The 13435-nt window shown below is 40.5% G+C and overlaps 1 pseudogene; it reads right to left on the bottom strand.

The window, feature by feature from the left end:
* Positions 1-5538: 5538 nt before the first annotated feature.
* LOC104608826 (receptor-like protein EIX2) lies at positions 5539-9265 on the bottom strand (annotated as a pseudogene).
* Positions 9266-13435: the final 4170 nt, after the last annotated feature.

Raw genomic sequence — 13435 nt, 5'->3', positions numbered from 1 at the left:
AAAAGTCATATTGTATCGAATGATACACCTTGATGTTCCCCCATACACCCTTGATATGGCCCCCATACATCCCGATATAGTCACGATACTAGGTCGGCACAATGAAAAAATATGATGCAAAAGATTTTGTAGCGTTTCGCGTGCTAACCCCTTAAAGATATGATACATATCAGCCGATACATGAACTGGTACATAGTAAAATTTTGAACCTTGATTCAAACCAAAGTCGTTCCATTCCATATGGATTTCTTTAGTCAACAATGTTTTCTTTTTTAATTTTTTTTTTCACTTGGTGATCATACCTTACCACCAGTTCCATAGTTTCCGCCACTGCTAGATCCATAGCCTCCACCAGCATCGCCACCGCCATAGCCTCCACCACCACCTCTGAGAATGGAGGGATGGTGAAGAAGAAGAGAGAGGGACGAAGGGCAAAATTGGGTTTTGAAAAAAAGTATACATCACGTGGGGTCACATGTGGGGTCAATGGAACATTAACGGATATTAATGGCAGGGGCAAAGCTAGTCAATTGTCAGAAAACTTAAGGGTACCGCAAGACAATAGCTAAACAGATGGGGTACCATGTGTCAATTAACTAAATAGTAGGGGTAGTTTAAGAGATTTACCCCACCACCAGTTCCATAGTTTTCTCAAAGGTTTTTAATTTATTTATCACCCACAGAAAAGTCATATTGTATCGAATGATACACCTTGATGTTCCCCCATACACCCTTGATATGGCCCCCATACATCCCGATATAGTCACGATACTAGGTCGGCACAATGAAAAAATATGATGCAAAAGATTTTGTAGCGTTTCGCGTGCTAACCCCTTAAAGATATGATACATATCAGCCGATACATGAACTGGTACATAGTAAAATTTTGAACCTTGATTCAAACCAAAGTCGTTCCATTCCATATGGATTTCTTTAGTCAACAATGTTTTCTTTTTTAATTTTTTTTTTCACTTGGTGATCATACCTTACCACCAGTTCCATAGTTTCCGCCACTGCTAGATCCATAGCCTCCACCAGCATCGCCACCGCCATAGCCTCCACCACCACCTCTGAGAATGGAGGGATGGTGAAGAAGAAGAGAGAGGGACGAAGGGCAAAATTGGGTTTTGAAAAAAAGTATACATCACGTGGGGTCACATGTGGGGTCAATGGAACATTAACGGATATTAATGGCAGGGGCAAAGCTAGTCAATTGTCAGAAAACTTAAGGGTACCGCAAGACAATAGCTAAACAGATGGGGTACCATGTGTCAATTAACTAAATAGTAGGGGTAGTTTAAGAGATTTACCCCACCACCAGTTCCATAGTTTTCTCAAAGGTTTTTAATTTATTTATCACCCACAGAAAAGTCATATTGTATCGAATGATACACCTTGATGTTCCCCCATACACCCTTGATATGGCCCCCATACATCCCGATATAGTCACGATACTAGGTCGGCACAATGAAAAAATATGATGCAAAAGATTTTGTAGCGTTTCGCGTGCTAACCCCTTAAAGATATGATACATATCAGCCGATACATGAACTGGTACATAGTAAAATTTTGAACCTTGATTCAAACCAAAGTCGTTCCATTCCATATGGATTTCTTTAGTCAACAATGTTTTCTTTTTTAATTTTTTTTTTCACTTGGTGATCATACCTTACCACCAGTTCCATAGTTTCCGCCACTGCTAGATCCATAGCCTCCACCAGCATCGCCACCGCCATAGCCTCCACCACCACCTCTGAGAATGGAGGGATGGTGAAGAAGAAGAGAGAGGGACGAAGGGCAAAATTGGGTTTTGAAAAAAAGTATACATCACGTGGGGTCACATGTGGGGTCAATGGAACATTAACGGATATTAATGGCAGGGGCAAAGCTAGTCAATTGTCAGAAAACTTAAGGGTACCGCAAGACAATAGCTAAACAGTTGGGGTACCATGTGTCAATTAACTAAATAGTAGGGGTAGTTTAAGAGATTTACCCCACCACCAGTTCCATAGTTTTCTCAAAGGTTTTTAATTTATTTATCACCCACAGAAAAGTCATATTGTAGCGAATGATACACCTTGATGTTCCCCCATACATCCCGATATAGTCACGATACTAGGTCGGCACAATGAAAAAATATGATGCAAAAGATTTTGTAGCGTTTCGCATGCTAACCCCTTAAAGATATGATACATATCAGCCGATACATGAACTGGTACATAGTAAAATTTTGAACCTTGATTCAAACCAAAGTCGTTCCATTCCATATGGATTTCTTTAGTCAACAATGTTTTCTTTTTTAATTTTTTTTTTCACCTGGTGATCATAACTTGATTAAGGCTCTGTTTGAGAAGAATACACTTCAAATATATATGAGGTTTAGGAATACTTTATACAAAGTTTTGCATTAAAACATATTTGTATTTGCACTCTTCCCGATCCAAACAAACAGGCCAAATACAAATTAATCATCGAGTACTACATACAAAACCGACGATACTAGAGAATAAGAAAAAAAAAAAACATTTAGAAGAAAACTACTAAGAAACAGAAAAAACAAAACTGAGAACTAGATACAAAACCGACAATAATAGAGAATAAGATAAAAACAAGCAGAAGACAACTATAAAGAAGCATATAAACAAGACTTAGAATAAGAGAGTCCCGACTTTTAAACAAAATTTTCACATCGTATTTCTGGGATAATTATTTTACTAGGTTTTGCAAAATATTCAGTTAAAGTAAGTTCAAAATTAGGCCAATTAATCTCTCAATAATTATTACCTATCTTAGTCTATTACATTGTCCATGTATTATAAACTTTTCGAGTTTGTAAATTCTTTTCATTGTGGTGAGAGTTACTCCATGTTGTGCAACTAAGATTGATAAAATTCAAGAATGTGAATGAGTTGGGGTTGTTGAAGAAAATTACACCAATGCCCAGGCCCACGGTCAAAGAACCTCTACAAACACTCGTGGCAAGGATTCGTCCTATGTATCCACCCAAAATACTTCAACAATCAAAACTCTCGGAGGATAGAAATGCACCTTATCAACTTTTCCAGGAGTCTATTACGAATCTGTCTCCTGTACATATCTGTTTGTAACATATTTTCAAATTTCAAAATTTGTAAGTCTATAAATTACAGCCAATACATCACCCACTCTAAAATTGAGTGAGCTATCATAGATCATGGTTTTGAAAACTAGACCGGACCAGATGTACAGACCAATTGACCCAGGAATCATTTAGGCAATAGGTTCTGTTTCACCCTAAAACAGTTTCTAGGCCAAAAACCATTGATTGGTTAGCAATCCATTGACTCAGGCAGTCAAACCATTGACATATTGATCTAGAAAATGGTTTTGGCCATTTTTTATTTTTTAAATCAAAACTGATTGTCCGTTTGAATCAGATGGCCACATCATTCTTGTACAAATATTGTATAGGTTTCGCTACCTTTTCTTTTAAACCAGACACACCACAGAAGAATTTTGGAGTCTAAGTCAAAGCTTTTATCAAAACTGAAATGGATTTGCAAATCTTGAAGTATGGGTCATTAGTAAAATAATTTGATCAATAAGTAATTATGTTTAACTCATAAAATCAATAACAAATGGAGACCCGAAAAGCTCACACTGCTAAATGACTCCTATATAAGGGAGGTACCCTATATACATACCTTGGGGGCGGGGGGTGTAGTGACACTTAAAGCCCTCTGGGACAACAATATACCTTATACTTTTAGAAATCAACACTGAATTCCAGACTTTAGCAATTTATCTGGAGCATGTGATGTCATGTGCACCTTCAAACAATTGAAAAATTCCAAAAATACCCTTTGAATATTATTTTAATCACTTTGTCTGTACTTTATTGAATCTCTAAAACCATGGTTTATAACCTTTTCTTTTAATAAACCCCAAAGTTACCCTTGTCATATTTATTTGAAACCACTCCGCCCTCTACTTTATTGAGTCTCTAAAACCATGCTCGTAACCTTTTCTTTCCCACTTTCTTTTTGAGAGTTGTGAATATATAGGGCACGAAAACAACATGGTGATCTGTAATTAACCACGCCCATTTCAATCATTTTGCAATTTAATTTTTTCAACAACGCAAACCATGAATGGGCATTTCAGTAAATTTATCATTCACCATAGCGTCGATTAACAGGACTTGAGTGTTGATTTCTGAAAGTGCAGGGTACCTTATTGTTGCAAGCGAAATTTGAGGCCCTTTAAGTGTCAATACTCTCAAAGTGTAGGGTACCTTCCTTTACTTTACCTGGCAAATTAGCTTATTTTGTTTAACTTTATCAAGGGTGATATACTCTAAGTTTTGTGCGTATTAGAGAGTTCAGGCTCAACAACTCTAATTCAAGCATAATTATCAGCAAGGTTTCAACCAGCTGGTTGGTAAGGTCTCTTGCTGGTGATAGCGGAGACCTGGGTTGGGGAATGGGCTACGACAAACTTGTGGAACCTGGGTTGCTGCAGTGGACTGTTGGGAGGGTTTTGTTGGTAGCAGATCCCTACCCAATGGTTGAGATGGTCACTGGACATCCATCTAAAATAAGTACATAATCAAACTTGTGGAACCATAGGATTTCTATGACATGGCCAGTGGGTCTCACTCACATGCACCCTGCTCTGTTCCCTGCAATGAAAGATAGGTTTGTTTCTGATTATTCATTTACTGCAGTTCTAAAGGTTCAAGGTGTATAACACATAAACAGCCAATGAACCAGTAGTGAAGATGGTCACTTGGCACCTCCTCTTGTTTAGAGGTGAAGAGATCAAACCCATGGAACCACAGGCTGTCCGTGATATGGTCAGTTGGTCTCACATGCACCCTGCTCTGCCCCTACCCGTTTCGTGTAGTATGTAATACCAAAAAGTATAACATAAAGGTATTAGTTTTATACGTTGCTAAAACTTTAATTTACTAGTCGTGCTTCAACAAGAAGAGAATAATACCAAAGAATTTTGATTTGTTGTTGGAACAATCTAAAATGGCTTAATGGGGTATTCTTATAACATTCTAAAATCTAAAAAATTAAGGCAAAATTACCTAGAAGGTGAAGATAACAGAAAACTTTACCTGCTCCATGAATAATTTGCTCTCAAATAGACAAATTTTCTTCTTCTCTTCTTTCATTTCTTTGAATTTTTTTGCTTAACATGTTCAACTTTTGAAATCAGAGAGAGAGAGAGAGAGGGGGGGGGGGGAAGAAGTTAGCATAAGGGTAAATTTTTCTATTTCAAAAATACGAGACAGAGGTTGTCTATCAAGTTTAATCCACTAAAACAAATTTTTTAATAGATTCAACCCTAATAGCAAGATATTAAAAAGGCTATCCTCGAAGGTAAAATCCTGTATCATCAAGATCTCACGGGTAATTTTCTTAAAATCTAATTGCCCATCCGAGGTTCTTAACTAGTTCATCATTTCATCTTGTCAATTTAAATCATCTAATTGCCCCTCAGCTGGATTGTATTCTTAATGGGGTTTGGATTTATGCATGGACTGCAAACTTACGAGAAGGAAATAATATAAAAATTGAGAAAAACTAGTACTAATTAAAGGGTTTTCATGGCTATCCACTACTCTAGTAAGCATAGAAATTCTCCATCAAAGCATCAGACTTGCTTATAATTTCTCTCTTACCCGATCGAAACGATGATCAAAATACAAGCACAAACAATCTAGTTATATTTACTATTGATGATGCCACCACAAAGTCTGTTTCCTATGTTAGCTAAGAACCGGAAGTAGACAGCTCTCCACGACCTTTTGAACAGTAAGGGACCCCATACAACCCAGAAACCCACAACAAAACCCAGTGCCATGCTAAGATAGAACGACTTCAGTTCAAACTCATCATCAAAGTCTTCGTCTCCATCATTATTTTCAGCAACTGGGTCACCTTCAAATTTGTCATCTTCGGGGCATTTCTCTGTGAGAGGAGGTCCACAGAGTTCATTGCCGATAAAGCTGGATGGGCTTAGGCTCTGGAGCTGAGTGCTGGATGGAATCCTCCCTGACAGCCTGTTATATGACACATTGAAATAGCTCAGAAAGGTTAAAACCGAAATGCTTGAAGGAATTGCACCTGAAAGTTGGTTCTGTGAGAGATCAATGGATTCTAATGATCCCATGTCACCGATCTTCTCAGGGATCTTTCCTGTCAAATGATTTCCAGATAAATTCAAGGACAGCAAGCCCAGAAGTCTTGTTAGTCCTCCAGGTATCTCTCCAGATAAATAATTGCCTGACAGGTCCATGCTCACCAAAAGGTGAAGGATTTTGTTATATTCTTGCTCTTTTCCTTTCGTCAAGAAAGTTGCTTCCTCTACAAAATCACCACCATATGTTAGGTGAGAAATAGGATCCTGTGATTTGTTCATTGAAGTCATTGCAGTCAGGTTGCTGAAGCATCCTGGTATGGTTCCTGATAGATTGTTTTGTGAAAGGTCCAAGACTTGAAGAGAACTGAGATGGCACCAGTCTGAGGGAATGGTGCCACTGAATCTGTTTGAGCGTATGCCAAGAATCATCAGCTTCGATAAGCTTTTTCCGATCCATGTCGGTAAGCTTCCAGAGAATCCATTCTTACTCAAGTCCATGATCTGCAACTCTGTACAATTTTGTAAAGATGAAGGTAACTTTCCGGAGAGATTATTGCTGCGCAAATGCAAAGATTGGAGACAGTGCAGATAACCAATAGAGCTTGGGATACTTCCAGTCAAATTATTGTTATTCAAATTTATCACTTGGAGTGACTTCAAATTTACCCAACAGTCTGGAAGCTCTCCTGATAAAAAATTGTTTGAGGTCCAGAATTTGCAGACTACTAAAACCATCTTCATGGCAGAGCAAGGGGGAAATAGGTCCAGAAAAGGAATTGTTGGAAAGATCTAGTTCTCCAACATTAGAGAAATGAGGCAGTGGGCCATGAAACCGGTTGGAACTAAGAATAATTATTGGGTAAAAAGCGGTGGTTTTGACTAGACTTGGAATTTCCCCATGGAGCTGATTGTTTGAAAGATTTAAATATGAAAAATGGAATGATGAATTCCAAAACCAAGATGGAATCGTGTCTGAAATTCCTGTGTGCGATAATTCTAGATTAGATAAGTTCTTCTGAGTTTGAAGCCATGCGGGGAAACTGGGTCCCAATTGCCATGACCCCATTTCTATATCTTTAAGTTGAAAAGGAGGAATCCAGTCAGACCTCACATCCAAAATCAGTGAGTTTGAAGAAGCGCTCAATGATTTTAACCTTGTGAGGTTGGCGAAGTGAAGCTCGGTTACCACACCTTCCAAAGAATTAAAAGACAAGAGTAAAGTTTCAAGCTTTGAAAGACGCCCAAAACTTTCAGGAATCGTTCCATTGAATTGATTAAGGGAAAGGTGTAGAACTCTTAAGGATGACAATCCACCCAAAGACGCAGGAATTGGACCAGAAAATGAGTTGGAGCCCAGAATAAGGTCAGACAGATTTTTAAGTTGTCCTAGTTGAGGAGGCAATTGGCCTGAAAGCTGGTTATTTCTCAACTCTAACCATTCTAAACCACTATTTAGAATGCACCCAGATGAATTTCCCAAAAACCCAGATAGTTCTCCTTGAAGTTTGTTATCTGCAAGATCTAATTTTTTCAAGTTGCAGAGATTTCCCATAGTTGTTGGTATCTCCCCTTCAAGCTGATTTTGAAATAGCAAGAGGTCTGTAAGCGAACTCAGGTTACCTACAGCACTTGAAATGCTACCTTGCAAAAAATTTTTTTGGAGATCGAGGACTACAAGACTGGTGAAATCATATAACCAGTCAGGTATGGTAGAACTGAGTCTGTTGTTAGAAAGATCAAGTACTCTGAGAGCAGTCATGTTCTGAAGAGCACTTGGAATTGGACCTTCAAAATCATTGTCATGTAAATCAAGAGAAAGAAGACCAGTGAGACCAGACAACCATTTGGAAACTGAAAATTTGAAATTATTTTCAGAAAGGTCTATGACAGTGAGAGATGTAGAATTAACATGTGGAAGAGGAAGAGAAATATCATCAAGTCCACACGAAGATAAGCGTAATTCTGATAAAGAAGGGAGCATATTCACTACATGCAACCAATTAGATGCCTTACTGAGGTTAAGTCCACTAAAGTCCAGGTATTCCAGAGAAGAAAGATGAGATAGCCATTGGAGATCCTCAACATGAGGCCTAAAACCATTACCGTATGAAGTTCTTCCGCTAAGATCGACATACCTCAACTTAGATAGATTTCCCAGCTGATGAGGAACAGGGCCACTGAAACCTGCATTAGAGAGATTAAGATATCTCAAATTTTTAATGGACCCAAGGAATTCTGGAATAGCAATGCCTCCAAAGTTGTTCATGCTTAGGTCCAGATAACTCAGACGTCTCAAATTGAGCAAAGATGGGTTTATCTTCCCACCCAACAACGATCTTTTATAAGCTGCAAATTGGCCGGGGCCGAGTTGATTTGGCTGTCCCAGGTCCAGCTCAATGACGTGCCCAGTTCTGTTGTCGCAACGGATTCCTTTCCATTCACAACAGTCTTCACCGGTCCATGAGGAAAGCCAATTCTCAGGATCTCTAAGATCATGTTTGAAACTGAGAAGTGCTTTTCTCTCTGTTGCAGAGCAAACCACGCCAGGATTTGCATTGCAGAGTGTAAACTTGATTGTAAGTAAGTGTAGAAGAAAGCTGAGCAAGAAAGCCAGTATTGTATCCATTGTAAATAAACAGGAAATAGGATAGAAGAGAAGATTGAGAGAGAGTAAAAAAGCAAATGCTGTAAATGAGAGTGTGAACTAGTGCTAGTCCAATTTATAGAGGAAGAACAATGTTTGGCATCAAAAGCAAATAGATAGCAAGGGCAGATACTTTTTTTTTTTTTTAATTTGGGTTTGACCAGAAAAGAAAAAGGTAGAATCCAACAGGTATATATTTGAGCCATTAAGGTTGGCAGAGACCTCAAAAGTAAGAAACCTTCCTCACAAGTTCATCTCCATTTCTCAGATTTTGTTTGCATCCAGCTGTTTTTGGTGCGATAGAAAATAAGAGAGATATATAGAAAGTTGAGGGAAAGTTCTTGAGCAATTTCACAAAATTTGTGAAGAACTTTCTCCGGCTCAACTTTCTACTTCGATCTTGTTTTTGTCAAACCAAACAACAACGAGTCAAGAGCCTACAATCCTCTATCTAATTATCTATTGTGCAACTTTACTAGGCTATTCAACATAAATCGAATCCACTATGGGCTCCATTATAACGTGTGTTTTACGCTGCAGCATGTTGGACAACATTTTTATTTTTTGGAAAACAAAATTAAGAAACTGCCACAAACATCTCTAATCTAGCTTATATAAAAACTTAAAATCTTTTGTGTCACACCCTGTAGTTTGTAGTCCACACCAGAACTATATCTTGAGTGTAGTCCACGACAACTCCACGGAACAGAGTTGGCCAAGGAAAAAACTGAATTGATAATTGAGATCCATAGCTTGAGCCTCAAGCAACCTGACAACAACTCAGCCAAACAAAAACTAAATTGTATATTGCTCAAGATTGGATTTAGATCTACGCTTAATAAAAATTGAAAAAAAAAAGGGTTTAAAGCTAGAGATCTATATGCTCTGTTTGGAAAGAGAAAAAATAATAAATATATATATATATAAAATAATATAAAATATAACATTTTGTACTCCATTTCACATCTCCACCCCCACAAGGGGCCGCCACTTTGTACTCTATACATTTGTACTCCTAAACTGAGCCATAATTTGTCATGTCTTCCCAAGGACCCAGGACCCACCACTCCATACTAGGGGTTAACTTTACTGGGTCAAAAGTTGACTTGATTTCCTTGATGCAGTGGGATGGTGATGGTTGATGTATGAAACCGACTAATTGGAATCTGGATTTATTCCTCACACCAACTTCACGGCATTTTCAATTGTACTTATAAGTTGTTATTGATAGGGGGATGCTCTTAATAAACGCGGTTGCAAAGTGCTGAAAGACTGGTGTCAGTAGGCTCGAGAAGCAAATCCAATTTGGAATGAGAGTTGAGGTCATAAAGTGGGACCTGAGAGTATAAAGTAGAACACATACCTATACAAAGAGGGGTTGTTTGGTTATGATTTTGTACCATGCAGATTCAAGTCCTGCTACCTGTTTAATTTCACCGACCTTGGGAGTTATTAGTGTATTGCGTAAAAGTAAAAAAAAAAAAAATAAATAGTAATCCGATCAAACACAACTTTGAGAGATCCATCTTTCGGGGAATATATCCCAACAAAATTGAGCTAGTATTTGGTTTGAGTTCAGATTTGCACCCCAAACTTGCCCCACAGCAAATCACAATCATGTTTCAGGAACATTTCCGAGATGTTCCCAATGCATGTATGTGAACATGGGGCGCACTCTGTGGGGGCACAAATCTGAACTTTTTAGTTTAGAAAGTGGGGTTCAATGAAGGTATGGCAAAGTTTGTCTTCCTAAATCAACTCTTATTCTTTGGTAACCATTTGTCGAATATTTGCTATTTCTTTTAGATGTTTATATTTAGAAGTGAGCGGGGTTGGCAAAATTGGGGAGTTTCTATGTGAAACACTTCTAATAAGAAAAAAAAATTAGGCTGCATTTAGCATTCCTGATTATACCGACTTGTCTCCATTTTATTCATAGGTGTTTGGGTGATGGTTGAGTTGGCCAAAGATGTCATGTGGCAACCTTCGCAGCCGTCTTCTCTCTCTAGCCATGTCGATACTATGTGTGACAGAAGAGCACGACCAATAAGGAGTGTCCTGTACGGACAAGGAAGCGAACTCCATCAGGGAAGAGGAAACCTTCCGAAGATTTTGACATACGACCTCATCCCGACAACCCCAAAAGTCCTATCCATTTAGAACACAGACATCCAACTATAAATACGTATTCTCTGCTCGAGGTAAGGGACTTTTGGAAGAACACACTTTGAATATCTCTTAGGCCTGGACCAACATTATTTCAACCTACTTGGCCTAGCTACCTCTTTTTCTACCCAACTGACTTGAGCGTCAGAGTACCTACTTAGGGAATAACTCCTCGGGTCTCTGACCTTTCTCCTGGTTGCAGATCTCAGTGTGCGGCTTTGTCCTTCCACCTCGGCCTTGTCCAATTGGTAGGATTATTTGATTATGTCCACAGTTCGGAACACCTCAGATCGGACAACATCAAATTGGCGCCGTCTGTGTGAACTGTACAAAAAGCCATTTCCCAAACACCTTTCCCCGCACTTAAAGCAACCATGCCTAAAAACACATCCAACAACTCTGGAGCCCGTTCCCCATCTCGGGGGTCCCGCTCACTTCGCAACTGTCCACCTCGAGAGCCCTAACATCAGGCTGCGGTCGACATGCACAATTCCAAGCCATGAAGCAAAAAGTCAACCACATCATAGCCATGATGGAGACGTTGGGGCAACCACCTCACCCTCCCCAAGCTACTCACCCTGCCACGTAGGTGCCTACTATAGTCGATCCTCACACCAAGGACCCCAAAATGTGCCATGCAAACAGGCACAAGGCCCAGTCCGACCGCAAACGACCGCAACAATCCAGAAGATTCGACTCCCCAGCCTGGCCTCGTGCACATGACACCCACAGTAGATCATCACTTCGCCTAAGTGCTGGCGAAAGAACGACTCAATTAGTGTCTGCAGTAGCCACCAATCTCAATAGCCGAATCCAACTCGGTCCAAAATCTGCCTACAATCCCAAAAGGGGAGAAGTCTATGAACATGGTCCCAGCCCACAAAGATGCCAAGATCAGAGAACAAAGAGAGCACTTGGCCTAACTAGAGTGCATCCAAGCAGATAGAAGTGCTGCCCCCCCCCCCCCCCCCCCCCGACAGCTTGACCAACAAAGCAACACCACGGTCAACACCCCGCCAAAGAGCCCATCTTTATCCAAGAGATCGTCGACGAGCTCCCCCTAGTCGGATGGCGACCTCCTCAGTTCGAGAAGTATGATGGAGCCTCAGACCCCAATGACCACATTGAGGGGTTCAAGGCGATAATGATGTTGCATGGCTCCTCTGAAGGCCTCATGTGCAAGGCCTTCGTCACCACCATCCATGGAATCACCAGAACCTGGTGCGCCTCCCTTCCTTCGTGGTCCATATCCTCTTGGGAGCTGCTAGAGACATAGTTCCTAGCACAGTTCACCTTTAACCAAAGGCACTAAAAGATGTCAGCCGGCCTTATGCAAGTGCGATAAAGGAAAGGAGAAACCTTGAGGGAATACTTGGCGAGGTTCAACGCTGAGGCCCTCTAGGTCCGAGCACTAAACCAATCAGTAGCTATGACCACCATCATGAGCGGACTGTACTCCTCGATGTTCAGCTTCTCTTTGCAAAAACACTCTCCGCCCAACCTGACTGTGCTCATGAAGCATGCACGGAAGTATATGAATGTCGAAGAGGCCCAAGCGTTGCATAGGGAGGATGATGACTAGCACGACTGGAAGCGCAAAGACCATGACAACTAAAGACTGAACTGAGAAACCAAGAGGATAAATTGCCGACTTGACTGTAGACTAAGGACACTGCCACCGACGTATCACAAATTCACTCCACTCAATGCTCCGTGGGCTCACATACTAATGCAAATCTGTGATTGATCGACTGCAACTCCGTCAAGTGGCTCGAGAAGATTAAAACTCAGGGCTACAAGAGAAATTGAGACAAGTTTTGCAACTTCCATTGTAACCACGACCACAACATCGAGAGTTGCCACAACCGTTGCCATCACCTGGAAGACCTCGTCCCATGTGGATACCTTTGCAGATTCATTGACATCAAAGAACATAAACCTAGATAAGAACCGCCTACGCCGACGATCCCCCATCCAGAACTTCCCTGGTTGGGGTCATCACCGTCATCTCGAGCAGGATGACCCTTAAAAGGGGAAACTAGGCATTGAAGATCTACCCAAAGAGCTAGAGTACCAAAACTAAAATGTACCGACAACCATCAGCACTGAACACTAATGGTGACCAAATCGTACAAATTCAATAAATAAAGAATCCTCTTCAAGCACAAATGACCAAACGCCCATGCATAGCTTGGTCGAACTCCAATGACCAGACTTTGCATTGACCAACGATCGCAACGCGACAGTAACCCCACGAAAGACCCAACTGACCACAGATGGTTGAGGCCAGAACAAGCCTCCGACGGGCACCACGGGAATGACGTCCCCGCCACATAATGGCAATAGGATGGCCATCTAACTCCACACACCCACCCAACTCGTTGTCGGAGCAAAACTAATCGATGACCATGGATAGCTCAACCAAATAGAATGCAACTCTCTAAGACCAGGTGCCACCGAGCTCCCCGACAACATTGGAAGCTTGAAAGCACC

Source organism: Nelumbo nucifera, chromosome 7 (genome assembly GCF_055504915.1).
Source record: "Nelumbo nucifera cultivar China Antique chromosome 7, China Antique-T2T, whole genome shotgun sequence".
Lineage (NCBI taxonomy): Eukaryota > Viridiplantae > Streptophyta > Magnoliopsida > Proteales > Nelumbonaceae > Nelumbo > Nelumbo nucifera.
This window is presented reverse-complemented; position numbering and strand designations above follow the sequence as displayed.